The sequence below is a fragment of the Bison bison genome, unplaced genomic scaffold (assembly GCF_000754665.1).
Source record: "Bison bison bison isolate TAMUID 2011002044 unplaced genomic scaffold, Bison_UMD1.0 scf7180017864042, whole genome shotgun sequence".
In the NCBI taxonomy this organism is placed as follows: Eukaryota; Metazoa; Chordata; class Mammalia; order Artiodactyla; family Bovidae; genus Bison; species Bison bison.
The window spans coordinates 4,183,661-4,203,817 of record NW_011494614.1 but is presented as its reverse complement, the minus strand read 5'-3'; positions in this window follow the sequence as shown (position 1 = coordinate 4,203,817).

The following is a 20,157-nucleotide window of genomic DNA, read 5'->3' as shown; positions in this document are numbered from 1 at the left end:
GAACACATGTATACCTGTGGTGGATTCATTTTGATATTTGGCAAAACTAATACAATTATGTAAAGTTTAAAATAAAATTTAAAAAAAAAACTATTTATCCCTTTTTAAAAGAGCATCAGTATGGTTATTGTAGAGACTCCATAGATAGCAGGATGGGCCCCATCCAACATCTGGTTTGATGTCAAGACAGATGATGTCACACACACACCCAAAGTTTATGAAATGATTTATTACTAAGCTCCCAGGCAGGTCTGAAATGACTCAGAGAGCAGGGAAAGGAGTCTTAGAGTCTTAATGGATGTTAGGAGGTGGGGTCAGGATAAGGGTTCGTTCCTGTGTGGTTTGAGTCTTCCCATTGGTGCCCAAGGAAGGAACACCTGGCCTTTCTTAACTTGCCCAGATTGGGGGTGGGGGACAGGAGGAATAAAGGATTGGTGAAACTTAAAAGATGTCTGTGATCAAACATCAAAAGTAGAACCAGGGTCTTTATTACAAAAGCCATTATGGGAAAGCAAAATCAGAATTTGGGAGTGTCGATTTTCATCTTTGGATCATTTTAAATGATCTATTTCTTGGAGGAAATCAAGAAATCATTTCCTTTTGGGTCTTTAAGGCCTCACAGGTTGTGATTAACCCTGGGCCACCGCTTTCCCTTCTAACCATTGTTTCTACCATTTTCCTTCCTGGAACCAAGTGCTGGCCGTACGGAATCATGGGTCAGCTCACTAACTCTGGATCTTTGCTCTTGCTCTTCTCTTTTTCTGGACATCTTTCCCACCTTATTTGCAGGTATATGTCTTATCTATTCTTCAAGCTCAGCTAGAGGCTGGAACCTTTTCCTGGTTGTGCCTCTTGGAAGAAATCACTGCTTCTTCTAAAGCCCCAAAGCATATTTGGTTTGCTCTGATAGCACTTGTCATTTTCTAGCTGGTCTCTGAAAGTGCCTAAAGACTGGAATCGAACAGACGGATTGATTTTTGTATCTTCTGCACTTTCTCAAAAGATATCTGTTCTAAGAGGGCAGGAATTTTGTTTTGCTCATTCTTTTTCCTTAACACTTGGAACAGTGTTCACTATATACTATTTTGTAAATAAATAATAGACAATATTTAGTGAATAAATAAAAGTAAAATTCATAAAGCCTCTCTGACTCAAACTTCTATTAGATTCTTATATTGCTTCATTATGCACTGTGTAAGTAAAAGGAAAAGGCAGATTTTTTTGAGAGTTTAGCATTTCAACTGGTTAAGTTGGCAGTTGAACTAATTTAAAAGGAAAAATCAATACTGAACCAAATATTCACCACTGGGCATCTCAGATATGGTTCTATACAGAGAATCTAGCATTTTCAGAAATTTAGATAGATTTTGATTGAAACAGGGAGTGTTAAATAACCTGTGATCACTGAGAAGGTACTTGGCAAGCACAGACATTTTGCTTTGGCCCTGTTTTCAGAGATTTATGCTAAATCTGTTCTTTTTATCACAGCTGTAGGCAAAATTAGCAGATGCTGAGAGGCTGGCTTCGTCAGATCGTGCACAAACTCCCCTTGGCCGTACTTGTATGTACAGCATTCACTGGAGGCCGACCTAAGACAGGTTGTAAGACAAGGAGTGATCTCAATTACTGGTATTGTGAACACTTAATGATATCAGGTGGGCCAGTCTGAGTGAGGGAGGTCTAATGAGGAAGGAGAAATCAAGAATGAATACTTCCAAAGTCTGGCCTCTAAATTGGGAGATTGGGAATGACATATACACACTAACATATATAAAACAGATATTAATAATAAGAACCTACCGTATAGAACTCTATAATGACCTATACGGGAGAAGAACCTGAAAAAGAGTGAAAATAGGTATATGTATAACTGATTAAATTTGTTGTACACCTGAAACTAACACAACATTGTAAATCAACTATACTATAATAAAAATTAAAAATGAAATGATAAGAGTAAAAACTTGAAGTTCAAAGAAAAAATAAGCTTGGCCTCAATGTTCAAGGAGTAACTCTTCTCCAAGCAAATGTGACCCAAACACAGGCTGCAGAAGGTTGCGGTATCTGAACTCACATATGCACTCCTCAAACTGGTGTCAAATTCCAACATCAAAATCCCTAGGTAAATAGGATTTCAACTGATGGTTGGTTGTTTGTTTTAAAGAAGTTTCCTTGCCTTTCTACTCCCGGTATCCCTCTTCATATTCAGGAACATAATCCATGCTCTTCATTCTTAGATTATGGATGCCACAATGGAAAAGACAAAAGGAAAAAGAGAAGGATACATGATTACAAAAGGAGTTGAGCAATAGGACTAGGAGGTCTGGAAAGTTAATTACTAACGAGCCTGGGGCAGATTGTACTTTTCACTTCTTGAATATGCACTGGTCTTGAGATTTGCTTTGAGGAAAGTGACACTGTGTGTAATTCAGAGTCCGGGGGTCAAGAGGTCTTACAACTTCTGCCTTTGCCCTCCTAGCTGCTGCCCTGAAACTTCCATGTAAGAAGCCAGCCTAGTTTACTGGAAGGTGAGAGGTCATGTGATTGGTTGACTCTCTGCATATTAGAGAAGTCAACTTAGACAGACCTTTTGTTTTGACTGAAGGCAGCTGTGTGAGTGAGTGCAGGTGAAACCAGCAGAGGAACCACCTCGCCAACTCACAGATTAGTGAGAAATTACAAATCATGTTGTTTTGAGTCACTTAGCTTTGGGAAGATTTTGTTACGTGACTAAAGATAACTGATGCACAGCTTGATTGTGAATTTCAATTTTTTTTAGTTTACAGGGCAGTGTTAATTATTTCTTTCCACTTTCCAACTTTTTTAGGTTTTTAAAAACAATATAATTTCAATATCTTTAAGTGTTATATACCTCTGAAAGATCATTAATTTGTTCATTCATTCATACTCACATTGGTGTTCTTCAAGTATCATATATGTATTAGGAAGTAGCAAATTGAGACTTTAGAGGTAGGTGGACACTAGATGGTTTTCAATTCAGTATGGGCTTACAGTTAAAAATAAAATAGAATAGATAACAATATTACACATAGTAAAGGTAAGTATGGTTTCAGTTATTAAAACATATGTGTATACTGAGTCACAGTATGAATGTTTCTTTTACCTTATTAAAAAAAAGTTTAAAAGCCACTGGACAAGATCATGGAAAGCATCACACAGTATCCTAAAAACTTTGATTTTTTCCCTATAGTCTGCGGTGTCATTGAAGAGATTCAGGCACGTTTATGTATGAGCTTTAGACTGATAGTGCTGGAGGCTGTGTGACAGATCTGTTTGAAGGAGGAATGACAGAAGTAGAAAAATTAGAAGTCTAGGCTGAAACAGAGGTAAGCAGAGAGAGTTTCTTTTAACAAGGATTTACTACATTTGGAGAGAAAGGAGTAGATTTGAGAAGTGTTTAAGAATTTAAATCAGAAAAAATCTGAGGTCAATTGGATATGGTGGTGTAGGGAAGGAAGGAATCAAGGAATTTGCAGGTTCTGACAGATATATGGGAAATAATGTTAGGAAAGGCATACAAGAATCTAGAAAAATGGTACAGATGAGCCTATTTGCAGGGCAGGAATCGAGACAAAGGCATAGGGAATGGATGTGTGGACACTGGGCGGTGGGTAGTGGGATGAATAGGGCGCCTGGGATTGATGTATGTGCACTGCCATGTGCAAAACAGATAGCTAGTGGGAACCTGCTAAAGCAACTATATTCCAATTTTAAAAAAAGACATCAAGGATGATACAGAGTTCTATCTTGTTTGAATGGCATAGCCACAAACAGGGATAAATAATGTAGGGATAAGAGCAACATCTGTATTGGAGGTTTTACTAATTAATTTAGTTTGGAGCATGCAAGACTGTGCTGTCTGCAGGACATTCAAATAACTAGCTAGATAAACGAGTTTGAAGCTGGAGAAACAGATGTGAGCGTCATTCAGTGGTAATTGAAATCAAGGAGGTAAATATGTAAAGAGACTATAAAGGGAGAAAAATGGGCCTAAGAAAAGAGCTTTTAAATACTGGGGAAACCCTTGAGTAGTCAAAATAAAAAGAGGTTAGAATGATGCCCAGGGAAGAAGGCCAGATCCTGCAGTGTACCAGAAATCAAGGGAAGGAGGCTGGGTTTAATAGTGTCAAGTGAAGCAGAGAGATCCAGGAAACTAAAAATACTCTTTAGATAGGTAGGGAATCATTTATATCAGTGCAGGGGTGGGGGAAGGAGCAGGTGGTAGTTAAATTAGTAGAAAAAGAAAGGATGTCTGGATGAAATTAAAAGGTAAGTATCTTCCCCAATCTCCCTCGCATGAAAAGTGAAAGTGAAAGCCGCTCAGTTCTGACGGACTCTTTGCGATCTATCGGACTATATAGTCCATGGAATTTCTAGGCCAGAATACTGGAGTGGGTAGCCTTTCCCTTCTCCAGGGCATGAGCTCATTCTATTCATTGCTTCTTCATTAGCATAATTCAGGCCTCCACTGCCTCTTGCCTGGTCTGCTAGTTCCACACTGCTTGCTGTACAGACCTTGTGATTTAAAGAATCATAAGAATTGTGACCACAGAAGGCAATGGCACCCCACTCCAGTACTCTTGCCTGGAAAATCCCATGGACGGCGGAACCTGGTAGGTTGCAGTCCATGGGGTCGCTAAGAGTCAGGCACGACTGAGCGACTTCACTTTCACTTTTCACTTTCATGCGTTGGAGAAGGAAATGGCAACCCACTCCAGTGTTCTTGCCTAGAGAATCCCAGGAACAGGGGAGCCTGGTGGGCTTCCATCTATGGGGTCACACAGAGTTGGACACGACTGAAGCGACTTAGCAGCAGCAGCAAGAATTGTGACAAGTAGAATGAAAATAATATATGAGTTACCTTTACAGCAGTTAAGTGACAAGTATTCTGCCTACTATGATACAGAGCTGATGGTAACATGGTAGCAGCAACATTTAACCTTTTCTGGGAGGTTTAAAAAACTTCCCAGAGAATGTGTCATTTGAACTGAATCTTGAAGAATGAGTGGGTTTTTCTCAGAGGATCAGGACATTTGAAGTAGAAGGAAGGCGTGTACAAGAGGAACAACAGAGCACATGGCCAGAAGGTAGGTGGGTGTCTTAGTCTACTTGGGCTGCCACAACAGACTGGGTGGCTCAAACAGGAGAAATCTATTTGTCAGAGTTCTGGGGGATGGGAATCCAAGGTTAGGATACCAGCATAATCAGACTCTGGTGAGTTTTCTTTTCCTGCCTTGCAGATGGCTGCCCTCTTGCTGTGTCCCCACTAGGTGGAAAGAGAGATAGAGCTCTTTACTTCTCATTAGAACACTACCTCCATCATGAGGGCACCACCCTCATGACATCATCAAAACCCAATTATCTCGCCAAAGCCCCATCTCCAATCATCATATCAAGGGTTAGGGCTTCAATACATGACTCTTGGAGGGACACATTTTGGTCTACAACACTCTGTCTCCCCCTAAAATTCATGTCCTTCCTTGGATGCAAAGTGCATTCATTCAACTCTAACAGCTCCCAGAGTCCTAGATCATCAACTCTAAAGTCTAAGGTCTAAAGTCTCATTTAAATAACATCAAAAGCAGGCACGGGTGAAACTCAATGCAAAATTCATCCTGAGGCAAAATTCTCTCCAGCTGTAAACCTGTGCAAAATGTGTTTTGAAATCCAATTTCCAATGTGTGTGTGTGTGTGTGTGTGTGTGTTGGGTAGTTTAAGGGTAGAGTGCCACAAGGCTGCCCCCCACTACACCTTCAGATGCTAGTGACAAGCCCAGATTGTTAACTGTAATTTTATCCTGCTCACTGGCTACAGATTAGAAGTTTCATGACCCCCTTCCTAGACTTCAGATGAAGTTTACAAGTTCAGGTTGTCACCTGTACTTATGACTAAAGTGAAAGCAACTAAAGTGTTAGTCACTTAGTCATGTCCAACTCTTTGCAACCCCATGAACCCCCGCCAGTCTCCTCTGTCCATGGGATTCTTCAGGCAAGAATACTGGAGTGGGTTGCCATTCCCTTCTCCAGGGAATCTTCCCACCTCAGGAATTGAATGTGGGTACTTATGACTGACTGACTATAAATCAGAGGTTTCCACAATCCCCTCTCTTTTGGTTTAATTAATTCGCTAGTGGGGCTTATGAAACTCAAAAAGAACATTTTACTTACTAGATTGCTAGTTTATTATATCAAGGGTGCGTGCATGCATGCTAAGTTGCTTCGGTTGTGCCTGACTGTGTGTGACCCCATGGACTGTAGCCCCCAGGTTCCTCTGTCCATGGGGATTCTCCAGGCAAGAATACTGGAGTGGGTTGCTGTGCCCTCCTCCAGGGGATTTCCCAACCCAGGTATTAAACCACATCTCTTATGTCTCCTGAATTAGCAGGCAGTTTCTTTACCACTCACACCACTTGGGAAGCCCCAGTTTATTATAAAAGGATGCAATTTAGGAATATCCAGATGGGGGAGATGTGTAGGGCAAAGTATGTGAGAAAAGGAAAGAGCCTCCAGGTGTGTCATTTTCCCCAAGTCTCCATGTGATCACCAACCCAGGAACTCTCTGAACTCTGTCCTTTTGGGTTTTGATGGCTTCATTACATGGGCATCATGTAATGACAAAGAGACGTTACTTGGTCAACAAAGGTCCATCTAGTCAAGGCTATGGTTTTTCCAGTAGTCATGTATGGATGTAAGAGTTGGACCATAAAGAAAGCTGAATGTGGAAGAAATGATGCTTTTGAACTGTGGTGTTGGAGAAGACTCTCGAGAGTCCCTTGGACTACAAGGAGATCCAATCAGTCCATCCTAAAGGAGCTCAGTCCTGGATCTTCATTGGAAGGACTGATGTTGAAGCTGAAACTCCAGTACTTTGGGCATCTGATACAAAGAGCTGACTCTTTTGAAAAGACCCTGATCCTGGGAAAGATTGAGGGCAGGAGGAGAAGGGGACAACAGAGAATGAGATGGTTGGAGGGCATCACCAACTCAATGGACATGAGTTTGGATAAGCTCTGGGAGTTGGTGATTGACAGGGAGGCCTGGCATGCTGTGGTTCATGGGGTCACAAAGAGCTGGACATGACTGAGTGACTGAACTGAACTTACATGGGCATGACTGATCACTGATGATTGATTTAACCTCCAGCTCCTCTTCTCTCCCTGGAAAACCATGGGGTGGGACTCAAAGTTCTACCCTGTACCCTGGCATTGGTTTCACTGGTAACCAACCACAATCTTTAGGTGTGAGTGTGATCTAAAAGTCACCTCACTAAGGTAACAAGAGATAACTCTATCACTTTTACACAGACAATTCTTAGAATTTTAGTAGCTCTGTGCAAGAAATGGGGATAATTTCAGTTCAGTTCAGTCACTCAGTCATGTCTGACTCTTTGCAACCCCATGAATCGCAGCACGACAGGCCTCCCTGTCCATCACCAACTCCCAGAGTTTACTCAAACTCATGTCCATCAAGTCAGTGATGCCATCCAGCCATCTCATCCTCTGTCGTCCCCTTCTCCTCCTGTCCCCAATCCTTCCTAGCATCAGGGTCTTTTCCAATGAGTCAACTCTTCGCATGAGGTGGCCAAATTATTGGAGTTCTAGCTTTAGCATCAGTCCTTCCAATGAACACCCAGGACTGATCTCCCTTAGAATGGACTGGTTGGATCCCCTTGCAGTCCAAGGGACTCTCAAGAGTCTTCTCCAACACCACAGTTCAAAAGCATCAATTCTTCAGCACTCAGCTTTCTTCATATACATATATATATCCTAGTATAAATCACAACATCACACTGTGGAACCTAACAGATTTTGTGTTCCCAAAGTACGACGGTGAGACAGCACTGGGTAAACATTTTCAGTCCAAAAGGGAGAAATCAGGAAGAAGAAACAGGGATGGGTCCCAAGCAATCTAGTACCCAGCAAGGTAAATTGCATCAGATCCCAAGACTCAGGGTTAAGCCCCTTTGATTTAATGACCCACCTTCCAGATCCACTGGAGCAGGAGTCCAGCTCTCATGGGACTGCTGCCCGAGGGTTGCACCGCTAAAAGCTTTGCTGGGCAGGGATGTTATCCCAAAGGGTCCTGGTAGCTCTGTCCTCTTGGCTCTGGAAGATCCCATCCTCATAGCACTGATTAGAATTTCCTATCTTTATCCTCTTTAATCAAACCTGGCAATGTCAATGCTCAGATAATCCCATAATCTCTTTCAGTTCAGTCCCTCAATCTTGTCCAACTCTTTTCGACCCCATGGACTGCAGCACGCCAGGCTTCCCTGTCCATCACCAACTCCCAGAGCTTGCTCAAACTCATGTCCATAGAATCAATGATGCCATCCAACCATCTCATCCTCTGTAGTCCCCTTCTCCTCCTGTCTTCAATCTTTCCCAGCATCAGGGTCTTTTCCAATGAGTTTTATAATAATTTCTTTATTGTGTGAGAAATTTCTTTATTGTGAGAGAGCCCTTGGTGTTCTCTTCTGAAATGGTTTCTTATTTTATTTTTTTTGCAATTTGGCCAGGATGAATACTATCTAAATCTTAAAGTTTTGGTTCATTTTTGATGAACAGTTCATTACTTACTTCTTCTCTTTTCCTGATTTTTACAATCACTCAGGAGGAATCAACCTTAATACTTTGCTTAGAAATCTCCTTAGCTAAATATCCAATTTCATCATTTGAAAGTTCTGCCTTCTGCACAAAACTGTAATATGAACACAGTTCAGCCAAATTCTTAGAATTGCCCTCCCTCCAATTTTCAATAATGTGTTTCCATTTGAGACCTTGTTACTGAGTCCAAGTTTGTACTGCTCACTGCACCACAGGACAGTAAATTGAGAGACAGGTTACTGGAGCAAGGACTAGTGACTTTACTTAGAAAGCCAGCAGACCAAGAAAATGGTGAACTGGTGTCCCGAAGAACTGTCTTCTCCAAGTTGGAATTCAGGCTTCTTTTATACTAATAATTGAAAGTGTTAGTTGCTCAGTCATGTCTGACTCTTTGTGACCCCACCGACTGTAGCCTGCCAGGCTCCTCTGTCCATGGAATTCTCCAGGCAAGAATATTGGAGTGGGTAGCCATTCCCTACATCAGGGGATCTTCCTGACCCAGGGATCAAACCTGGGTCTCCTGCATTGTAGGCAGATTCTCTACCTTCTGAGACACCAGGGAAGACCTTTCTTTTTTAATACTAAAAAGGGAGAGAGTAAAGCCCTGGTTCTGACCAGACTCAGAAGGCGATGTGCTAATTTCTTCCTTCCTGCCTCCAGGCCAGGTCAGGACATTTTTTTTCTGTGAGCTAAACAAAGATATGTTAGCTTAAGGTTTATCACCTGGGAGTCAGGGTTCCCAGAGATGGGCCATTATGTATAATTTACACTTATAATTTTGGCAATGTCCCTTTAAAGTTTCTTTCCTATCACAACATCACCAGAAATGGCCCCTAATATCCATATTTTTATACCATTCTGTTAATAATTATTTGTATATTCTCTAAGAAGATGGAAATTTTCCCTCCAGGTCTCTTCTCTTCTTGTTATGAGTCCTCAAAAATTAAACTTTAAAACTCCCTTCATAGCAATGTTGGGTTCTTCTAGTATGCATCTCAAAACTCTTCCAGACTCTACTCATTACCAGTTCCAAATCTACCACCCCATTTGTAGGCATTTCTTATAGCAGCACCCCACTTCTCGATCTGTCTTACTGTGGGAACCAGTAACATATGAAGAGATTTACTATAAGGAGTTGACTCACACAGATTTCAAGGCTGAGAAGTCCCAGGATCTGCCATCAGCAAGCTGAAGACCAAGGAGAACCAATGGTATGGCTGTAGTCTGAGTCCAAACCTAAGAACAAAGAGAGCCAATGATTTAATTCCAGTTCAAGTCCAAATCCAATGGCAGAAGACCAATGTCCTAACTCAAAAACATTTAGGAAGAGAGAGCACACTCTCTCTTATTCTGTCTTTCCTTTCTACGCAAGCCTTCAAGGATTGGCTGCAGACCACCAAGAAGAGCACTCTGCTTTATTCTACTTATTCAAATGTTAATCCCATCTAAGAATACCCTCACAGACACACCCAGAATAATGTTTAACCAAATATCTGGGCACCCCATGACCCAGACCATCTGACACATAAAATTAATCATCACAGTGTGAATTGAAGAGCTCCTGGGGATTGAAGTTGGATGGGCAGCGCTGGAGCCATTTAAGAGCCTACGTGGTGAGCCTTCTAAGGCTTTTTGTTCTCTCTTTGCTAATAAGGAAGCATTTAAAAGTATTTTAGCAGCAAGGATGTATGATCAGAACTGTGTTTTAATTTCTTATTAATATTGATGGTGGTGATATAAATTTTTTCAGAAATTCACACAAAAGACCCAGAAGTCTGGTTAAAACACGGCAATATTTAGAGGCACTCTAGATTCTCATCCCCAACTTCAGCACTTATTATTGTTGTGAATTTGTCAAGTTACTTAACCTCTTTCTAAGTCTCAGTTCTTCCATCAGTAATTAGAGAAACTGCACAGAGTCCTGTGGATCAAATGCTATCACGACTAAAATAACTGGAAAAAAGTACCTTTCCCCAGATGTTAGTTCTCCTACCCTCTCTGTGGACACAGTCAACCTAGATTTGCTACCTACATCAGAGCATATTTTCATCAGTAAAGGAAACAGTATTAAGAAATTATATTTCTGTGTTTGGAATTTCATTTTATTATTTATAAAAAAGAGAGTTGACTGATAGAAGCAAGTGGACTGCTTTGTGTTTTATTATAAAAAATTTCAAACATGCACAGGAGAGAGTATAGTTCATGAACTTTTATTTACACATCACAGACTATCAAGATTTTTGCATACATGCTTTATTGATGGCTTTCTGTGAAGTATTTCAAGCACCACACGTCACACACACCATAGTGTACCCTAAAAGTATGGGTATATTGCTGCATAATTAAAATGCATTATCACACCTAACAACACTAAGTAAATATTCATGTGTTCTCAACAATAGCGATAGTTCTGTGTGCTTTTCAAACTATTCACATTATGTACTAAGTTATTTCAGTCATGTCTGACTCTTTGCGACACTATGGACTGCAGCCCTCCAGGCTCCTCTGTCCATAGAATTCTTCAGGCAAGAATACTGGAGTGGGTTGCCATGCTCTCCTCCAGGGGATCTTCTTGACCCAGGGATTGAACCCATGTCTCTTAAGTCTCCTGCATTGGCAGGCAGTTTCTTTACCACCAGCGCCACCTGGGAAGCTCCATTCATATTATAGGGGCTTCATTAATAAATGCACAGAAATTGATGGACAAAAAATAATCTCTCATTTCTAAATATATGCATAATCTTAATAGTCCCCACAAAAAGAGCTGTTCAGTTAGATTGGCTTATAATTTGAAATACAGGGTTTAGTGTGAGTTAATAATATTCACACAAAGACTTGTGCCATTGATGGTGATGACTGTTTAAATGTGACAAATCAATACTAATGCAAAAGTAGAAGCCACAGGGAAGGCTTCAGAACATTACCAGCAGGCTAGCTTTCCTTGTATTCTCTGTAAAAGCTTGTATTTTACCTTAATTAAAAAGCCATTGACATTCAATTCAGTGATGTGTGTGTGTATGTGTGACAGAATATGTATATATGTGTGTGTGTGTGTATATATATATACTCTTTTTAAGTGAAGTTATTGGAAAGCAATACTTTCTTCATAAATTAGAATAACAAAGCCTTATTGTTGAAATTGTTTTTGTATAACTACTCAAGTTGAAAATGTCTTTATCCTTGAAACTGACTTTATCCTAGTCATGGATTGGTGGCGTTTAATATTCAAGCTTCCTCATTCTTTTTTTGAAAGTCTGTCACAGGAGAATTGCATGTAGAATATATAATGATTTATTTAGTCTCGCAGCCCCTCATACGTGGGAACCAAGAAAAGAAAAGGAAGACAAGCTGATTCTCTCTTATTAATAGAAGCAACTGTCTGTGAATTAAATAACTGACAGTACAAAATTAAAAATAGTGACATAAGAATCTGATTTTTAAAGTGTTTTTGCTATTCATAGCATCCATCCAGATTTTAGAAAATTTATTTATTTATTTATTTCATTTCTTTGGATGCTCTGGGTCTTCACTGCTTTTTGTGGGCTTTCTCTGGTTGTGGTGAGCAGGAGCTATTCTTTGCTATAGTGCTTGGGCTTCTCATTGCAATGGCTTCTCTTGTTGTGGAGAACGGGCTCTCGGGTGCGTGGGCTTCGTTAGTTGACACATGGGCTCAGTAGTTGTGGCACATGGACTTGGTCGCTGCGGTGCATATGGAACCCTCTGGGGCCAGGGACTGAACTCACATACCCCGCATTGGCAAGAGGATTCTCTTAGCAACCTTGGCATGTGTGCTAAGGGTGGAGGGCATAAGATGACTGGAAAATGAAGGTCAGCCATATTGCCATATTCTGAGTATAAGTGTGGTGGCTTAGAAATACTCTTTGAAATTCCGGGGGTTACACATAAGCCAGTTAACTCTGCAGGCGTGTCCTTCATAAGTTTCAGCAACAAGCAACCAGGCCTAGCTTTGATATGATTGCAAGATGATTTTGGCATCAAAAAGACAAGAAGCCACTTGACATCCCCATTAGGACATTTAATAGCTGTCTCATACTCATCTCCCCAAACTCATGTCCTATCAAGACTCCCCCTGCCTTAACAGCTCAGGCTAAGAAGCTCTACTTAGACTAGCTTTGAGTCTTTTTTCTCTCACAGCCCATGTCCAGGGTTCAGAGAATCCTGCAAGCTCCACCTTTAAAACATATTCAGAACTCAATCACTTCATCACCACCTGGGTCCAAGTCACTACATGTCTCCTCTGGATTATTGTAGTAGCCACTTACTTGGTGCCTGTTTTCCCTGTGGTCCCTCTGTAGTCTTGCCTCAACACAGCAGCCAGGATGCTTTGTTCTAATTTTTAGGTTCCCTACTTGAAACTGTCCAAAGACTTCTAATGCCCGAGTAAAGTCTGCAGTCTGTGTTATGACCTATGAGGCTCCACTTGATCTGATTTTCAGGTTACTTTGCTCCCCCTCGTTCATTTATCCTTCAGCACACTAGACACACCATGTCCCAGGAATTTTGTACTTGTTACTCTCTCTGTCAAGAACATCCCTCCCTCCCCCAGGATAGCCACACTGCTGGCTGTCTTATCTCCTTCAGAGTTTTACTTAAATATCTTCTTGGTGAGGCCTTCCCAGGCCTCCTCATTTAAACTTGCAATCTCCTGCGATGTGCATTCTTCTTTTCCCCAGCTTTCTTTTCCAGGTAGCATTTTTCACCACCTAAGCCATGACTTTTTTTGTTTATATACATACCTTTATTGTCTATCTCCTCAACTACATTATAAGCTCTCTGAGACAGACGGCTTTTTAAAATTGCTACATCTCTTGTGATAACAAGAGTGTCTCATATATGCACGCTCAGTCACTCAGTTGTGTCTGACTCTTTGTGACTCTGTGGACTGTAGCCCACCAGGCTCCTCTGTCCATGGGATTTTTCAGGCAAGAATACTGGAGTGGGCTGCCATTTCCTCCTCCAGGATCTGATATATATGAACAAAGGTACCCACGGAGCTATTTAGCAGTATTTTGCATTATATATTTTTTAAAACATGCTGCCATATAACATTTTCTTTTCACATCCAACAATTTGGCATAGAACTCTTTCCACATTTTTTACGTTTTAAAGGTAGAGCTTGCAGGATTGCTAGAGAGTTGGACCATAAAGAAAACTGAGCACTGAAGAATTGATGCTTTTGAACTGTGGTGTTGGAGAAGACTCTTGAGAGTCCCTTGGACTGCAAAGAGATCAAACTAGTCAATCCTAAAGGAAATCAGTCCTGTGTATTCATTGGAAGGATTGATGCTAAAGTTGAAGTTCCATTACTTTGTTCACCTGATGCGAAGTACTGACTCATTTGAAAAGGCCCTGATGCTGGGAAAGATTGAAGGCAGGAGGAGAAGGGGATGACAGAGGATGAAATGGTTGGATGGCATTACTGACTCGATGGACAGGAGTTAAAGCAAGCTCTGGGAGTTGGTGATGGGTAGGGAGGCCTGGTGTGCTGCAGTCCGTGGGAGTCAGACATGACTGAATGACTAAACTGAACTGAGCTGAAAACATGCTACCATACTGTATACACTTTCTTTTCACATCCAGTAATTTGGCATAGAACTCTTTCCACATTAGGATGTGGCTCAGCCTCATCTGTTGGAATTGCAGTATGCCTTATATGGATATGAGCTTCCCTGGTGGCTTAGTTGGTAAAGAATCCACCTGCAATGCAGGAAACCTGGGTTCAATCCCTGAGTTGGGAAGATCTCCTGGAGAAGGGAAGGCTATGCACTCCAATATTCTTGCCCGGAGAATCCCATGGACAGAGGAGCCTGGCATGGCATGGGGGTGCAAGAAGTTGGACATGACTGAGTGACTTTCACTTTCAACTGATATAGGTCAGGAATTAAAGGACATTTGAATTATTTCCAATTTTTAATAAAGACACTGTAACATGCATGTTCTGTACCTGATTCCTTGAGCATTTGAGACTGTATTTCTTTAGGGTAAGCCAATTTGTGTTTTTTCACCTTTGCTAAGCTGGAACTTGGAGAAGGCAATGGCACCCCACTCCAGTACTCTTGCCTAGAAAATCCCATGGACGGAGGAGCTTGGTAGGCTTCAGTCCATGGGGTCATGAAGAGTCAGACACGACTGAATGACTTCACTTTTACTTTTCACTTTCACGCACTGGAGAAGGAAATGGCAACTCACTCCAGTGTTCTAGCCTGGAGAATCCCAGGGATCGGGGAGCCTGGTGGGCTGCCATCTATGGGGTCGCACAGAGTCGGACACGAATGAAGCGACTTAGCAGCAGCAGCAGCAAGCTGGAACTATGTTTCCTGGAACTCCCTCTCTTATATAGTTCCTACATACTAAATCTCTAAGAAGCATTTTTTCATGAAATTTGAAGGTGGAAGTTATCAGTAGCCATATTGTTTTTATACTTGAAAAGTCGGTCTGGGCACCATGTGCTGCCTCTGCTCACACACCCGAAAACTCAACAACCGGCTCCCACGACAGCCCTGCGGTAGAAACTGAGCTGCACTAGGCCAGCCCAGCCGCACCTTCTCCTTCAGCTTCTCCACCTCCTGGGTAAGGCACATGTTTATTCTGTGATGGCAGGCATGGGCTTCTCCTGTAGGACACCTCCATTACTCAACTGAGAGGTTGGTTGGGGCTGCGTCTCATGCAGATTCTTATCCTTCCTCGTGGCTTCAGCCTCAGCCTCCCAGGTTTCAATTCATTCTTCCTTCTCCCACATCACTTCCATCTTCCCCTCCTGACCGTCAGCCTTTGGATTTCATGCTCCAGGTCCAGACATATAAACAATAGCAATGTACTGACTGTGCAGCCAGCTCCCACAGTTGCACAGGATCAAGCCAAATACATGTATTTATATATCAATGGTCCTGCTTCTCTGTTGAAATGTTGATCGATGCAGGTAGATATTGAAAAACAAATTTTCTAGGTTTTAGATGGTTTTCATTTTAATAGATTAGAAGATGGATCTCTCATCTATGAAACATTGGAAGCATTTTCTCCCAGGGATCTATAAATTATGAAACTTGCACCTAAACAACATGAAAAAAGTGCTTCCCTGGTGGCTCAGATGGTAAAGCTTCTGCCTGCAATGTGGGAGACCTGGGTTTGATCCCTGGATTGGGAAGATCCCCTGGAAAAGGAAATGGCAACCCACTCCAGTACTTTTGTCTGGAAAATCCTATGGACAGAGGAGTCTGGTAGGCTACAGTCCATGGGGTCGCAAGCAGTTGGACATGACTGAGTGACTTCACTTTGACTTTTTAACAACATGATCAAATAGTGGAGTGTGTTTCTTGCTGAGAAAGGTGGCTATGGAGGAAACCAGGGAAGGGAAACAAGAGTAACATGAGACCAAATGCTGTGTAGTCCTCATTTGCACAGCTGGCCTCAGTTAACAGGACCACTGTGAATCAATTTACATTTTTAAATACTGCCTTTACAATGCCAGAAATCAGAAACGTAATTTCCACAAAATAAAAGCTTAGATTTTTTTTTTTTTTCTGTTGAATGTCATTGAAGTTTTGTTGTTCATGAACAAAAGCAATTTTCCTCAGTGTGTGCATTCTTACCCTTGGCAGATGTGGGACAGATGTTTTTACTATCGACACATGGAGACTTACAGGAAAAACACCCTAATTACTCAAAGCAGACAAAAACTGTGTTTCATAACTTAGTGATGAAGTAAAAAACATGTCTCATGGCTTAAAACATTCATATTAAGATGCCATAATAGTCTGTTGTTCCTTTGATCACATCTATGTTCTAAGAGTCAGTTCTATATATCTCTGTCTTTATGGAGGCCCAGTGAGATGCTTTAAACTCTAGCCTCTTTGTTATTACTGATTGAAGTGAATTTTGGAAAACAGAGTCCTCTTTAGATTTTCTAGTTTCCCTCTGCTATAAAGAATTTGTGTCAAGCAGTAGTCCCTAAAGTTGTCAATAACAAAAGGCCATTTTAAAAGGTGAAGATGAGGGGAAGGAGAGGGTGGGATGAATGGAGAGAGTAGCAGGGAAGCATGTACATTACCATACGTAAGATGGATAGCTGGTGGGAATTTGCTGTCTGACTCCGGAAACTCAAACCAGGGCTCTGTGATGGCTTGGAAGGGTGAAATGGGATGGGGATGGTAGGGAGGTTCAGAATGAAGGGGACCTATGTATACCTATGGCTGATTCATATCAATGTACAGCAGAAGCCAGCATAATATTGTAAAGGAATTATCCTTCAATTACAAATAATTTTTTTTTTTAACTGAAGGAGCTTTCTTCTTTTGGACAAATGTTTGGTTGGAGGGATATGCTTGACAGAACAGGGCCTGCCTGCCTCTTATGGTGCACATTCTGAATTTCCATAGTCAACCTGGCAAATGTAGCTTCACCATAGGAAGTGACTGTGGCTGACCCAGAGAGTCCCAGAAATGGGGTCCACATATGCCTTTAACAGAATCTACATGTCTTGATGACTTACACTCACAATGAGCAAGAGCCAATTCTTGTGAGATTTATGTTTTATTTTGCAGAAATTAGATGAATTCAGATACTAAGCCGAAGGTTAATCGTTATCACTCTCCACACGGCAACTTTGTGGATCTCTGGAGAGCTCTACCTCTTATCTCACTGGCAGCCAAGGGCCCAGCACAGCTGGGAAAGAGCAGGAGTTTAAGCTGCTCTACGATGAGATACTTCACAAAACAGTCCTGCTTGTATTCCAGAGGCACCTGTTAAGTCACTCTCCAGGGAATCTGCAAACACGTTCTAGCCTTCTCAGGTGAAAGTTAGGGATGTGTTCAAGCTTGGGAACAGCTTTACTGATAATGTATGAAATCTGAACAGAGTTCTGGAGTGTCTGCCCTGATCTGGTCCCTAAAATACTTAGAAATAGGTGTCTTCACTTCTTAGAAATTCTTTTTTCTTTTTAAAACACCATGATGGTTCATTATAGTTGAGAAATGCCCCTTTTTTTCTAGAGCATTTCCGGTCTAAGGTTCTGGGTTTGGTCTTTCTAGCCATCTAAATTTTCTGTGAGCAGGGCACATTCAGCCAGTCCTGGTTTCCCTAGAATACACTCTGCATTTGCAGTCCTATGATTTAGTTTTCCTTCTCCTGAGGAGAAAATAACTTACTTTCTAGCCCTGACTCTGATGTCATTTCCTTTCCTCTTCATGCCACAGAGGATTCCATTCTGGAAAGTGGCATTTACGCTTCTGGGAAAGGTGAGATATGGTATACACAGTTCATATAGAACTTTGGGTCCAGAGTAGACATTGGCACAGCAGTAAATTCAGATGCTGTTTGATACCAGCCAGCTCATTCTCACTCACCTCTTCCCTCTGCCAGAGAGTACCTCCAACCCTGACAGGCATACCCTGACACCCAAAGTTTCACATCTGTCTTCCCCTGCCTAGCTTTCTCTGCTCATTGGTCTTGAAGACACAGCCCCAAGCATGGGTCTCTAGGGACCTCATTTCACGGAGTGGTGGTGAAGAGGAGGGATCTCAGAACCAGACTGTGTGGGTTCCAGACCTGGCTTTTCATTTACTCATTGTGTAAACTCAGGCAAGTTACTTGATCTCTTTGTATCTCAGTTCCCTTATCTGTAAAATGAGGATTAAAATATTTTATCTCACCACAAGTGTTGTCTGTGTTTACTGAATTAATGTGTCTGCTTTCTTGAATAGTGCTGGCCACTAGTAAGTACTATGTAAGGGTTAGCTAATATATTCTGACATTTTTAAAATACTACAGTTATTTCCTAAGTATTTCTTTTTTTTAAAGGACAGTTCTGGATTACTGGTCTTTTTTTTTTTTTTTTTTTTAAGTTAAAAGAATGTCCAGATTCTTCAACCCTCTCTTTCCTTTTTCCTTTTTACTTTCCTTTTAATTTCCTCTCTGTACCTGCATAGGACAAAATGAGTCTACCTGGCTGATTCCTGGTGCAAAGGGTTCCTTGGGTAGCACTTTGGAAACTGTGATGGTCTTAAAGATGTGTCTCATAATGCATCCCAATGTTGTAACATGACACCAATGGTTTTCTTTATCTAGCAGCAACAACCACGCAGAAGTAGGAGGAGATACTTACCATGGACTGGATCTTGTGATAGGCATATAAACCTATAATCTGTCTCTTTGCAAACTTAATCTTAACATTTAGAGACATGATGGTAAATACCAGATGCAACAGTTACAGGGGTGGAAGTGATCTCCTCTGGGAAGGGAAACTGGGCGAAGGGATAGGTGGCCCAGAACTGCAATTGTCTTCTTGTACACTGTAGAATGATTTGACTTCCACCTGTTTCTTCTGCTATTTATCATCATTATCAAGAAACATGCTTATACTTTCATTTCTTGATTTTTTTTTCAGTTTTATACATTATCCTATGGTTTCCTGTAATTGGGAAATGAAGATTTAGCTCTCTTATAGCCCTTCTCCCATCATCTCAATATATTTCAGTTAGCTCAATACTGTATTTAGACAGTGTACTGACTGTAAATATTATTTACAGCTGAGCCATGTAGTATGTAGTGCACCTCTTTTATTGTACAATGCTGAGCATCCTTGGAGTGAAGAGCCATTATTTCTATTTATCAGTCACTTATTCAGCACCCTTGATATCTTCAAACACACCAGGTAATTACCAGATTTGGTTTTGTTCATGCTATTTTTCCTCCAGCTCCCCATCTTCTTGCCCTAAGCCAGTAGTTACCTGGGTCTCTCCTCACCATCACCAGAAAACAGTACTGTGAATTGTTTTACTTCTATCTTTTGTTGGATTCTGGTTTTTTGAGTCTTATGTCTTCCTTTTTTTGATCAAGTGGAGCACATTCTCCACTAGTCTCCTGAGAAAGGGAACAGAGAAGATAAATTTGTTGAGGCTTTTCACATGTGCATATCTATTATCACATATACTCACAACAATCGGCAAAGTAGTTTTATTATACTTAGCTTATTGGTAAGAAAACTGAAGTTTAAAGAGGTTTAAGAAATCTTCCCAACCTCACAAAACCTCACACACAGGGAAGTAGAACTGAGAAGGAAACTGGCAGAGTTGTATACATGCAGGCACACACATACGATATAGAATTGGCTAGTACCGTTTATCCTTAATTAATTTTATTTTTACAGAAACAAATTTTAGAGAATTAATCTGAAGAGTATAAATCTTTTTTCATTCATTTAATTTTTTTCTTTCTAGCTTTGCCTTGACAATTAATTCACCATTCTTTTTGAATGATAATCCTAGATAAAAATGTCACTTTCTATAATTAGAATACCAGCTTGAATATTAAAAGATAATAATCAATGGAGAAAGTTTACAGATACAACAAATTGAGTTTGACTATTCCATGTCAAATGAATGTTCAGATCAGATCAAATCAGTCGCTCAGTCGTGTCCGACTCTTTGTGACCCCATGAATCGCAGCACGCCAGGCCTCCCTGTCCATCACCAACTCCTGGAGTTCACTCAGACTCACATCCATAGAGTCAGTGA